We start from the raw sequence: 1,135 nt of genomic DNA, 5'->3' as shown, positions 1-1,135 counted from the left end.
TCCAGAAAGAATGATGGGATGGAGCCAAAGCAAAAAGAATCCCCAGCTGTGGATGTGGCTGGTGATAGAAGCAAGGTCCAATGCTGTAAAGAGCAATATTGCATAGGAACCTGGAATGTCAGGTCCATGAATCAAGGCGAATTGGAAGTGGTCAAACGAGATGGCAAGAGTGAAGGTCGACGTTCTAGGAATCAGCGAACTGAAATGGACTGGAATGGGTGAATTTAACTCAGATTTGGCTATAATGAAAGAAATATCTAACAAAAGGGAATGTAATATATATTTTATAATTATAAAAATAAATATTAACCACACAAATACTATTAGCATTCATTATAAAAAAGTAACAGTGTGTTAAGTGGCAAAGCTATCAATATAATTCAGAAAGCTGGTTTCACAAGCATTTCAACTATGTAAAAGTACATACAAGAAAACCAAAAAAGCAAGAAATTTAGACATAAACAAAGCCTTAGAGTAATCAGAAGTGCCTCAGAAGTTCCCCATCTCTCAAGAATTAGTCTGCTCTTTGTCAATGAAATGCTTTTGCATGCAGACACCTGCACACTTATTTCTGGGGGGTCAGTATCAAGAGGGTGTGTACCTGGAGCAGGTGTGACTCTCCTCACATGCTGCCAATCCTTGAACATTCCTCACCTCTCCTTCCCAAACCCTCCCCCCAACCTCAGACACCTTGAAGTCCCCTCCCTCCTCTCTAACCACCCGCCCACCAGTGGTGACTCCCCTGCCCCCACCTCTTTTCTCCCACAAGGACCATCAAGGATGCCTGGAGTCTTCCTTCTGCACCCCTCCCCCCTCCCCACACACACCCTCCCTCCTGGTCCTCCCAGATTCCAGGGTACTCCCCCCACCACACACACTGTCTCTTTCCTTTCACAATAACTGACAAAGTCATACAGGCAGATGAAAGAAGAACCCATGGTAGTTGAGGGGTGCCTGTGGAGCCAATGAGGGAGCACTAGTGGCCCTCCTGTGCTTGGGCAGCCCTCATTGGTGGCCGTCACATCAGTTCCTTCTTGGGAGCCCACCAGGGTGACCGAATCCTGCTGTTCCCACAGCACATTTCATGGTGCAGGGCAAGTCCAAGTGTCATTTCTCCAGGCAACATGCTCTCACA

The 1,135-nt window shown here is 46.5% G+C and overlaps 1 pseudogene; it reads right to left on the bottom strand.

Moving 5' to 3' along the window:
• The window catches only part of LOC104992402, a 13,312-nt pseudogene that overhangs the window by 11,611 nt on the left and 566 nt on the right, over positions 1–1,135 (bottom strand).

The sequence above is a fragment of the Bison bison genome, unplaced genomic scaffold (genome assembly GCF_000754665.1).
Source record: "Bison bison bison isolate TAMUID 2011002044 unplaced genomic scaffold, Bison_UMD1.0 scf7180017864214, whole genome shotgun sequence".
In the NCBI taxonomy this organism is placed as follows: domain Eukaryota; kingdom Metazoa; phylum Chordata; class Mammalia; order Artiodactyla; family Bovidae; genus Bison; species Bison bison.
The sequence above is the reverse complement of the archived record's forward strand: the minus strand, read 5'-3'. Positions and strand labels throughout refer to the sequence as shown.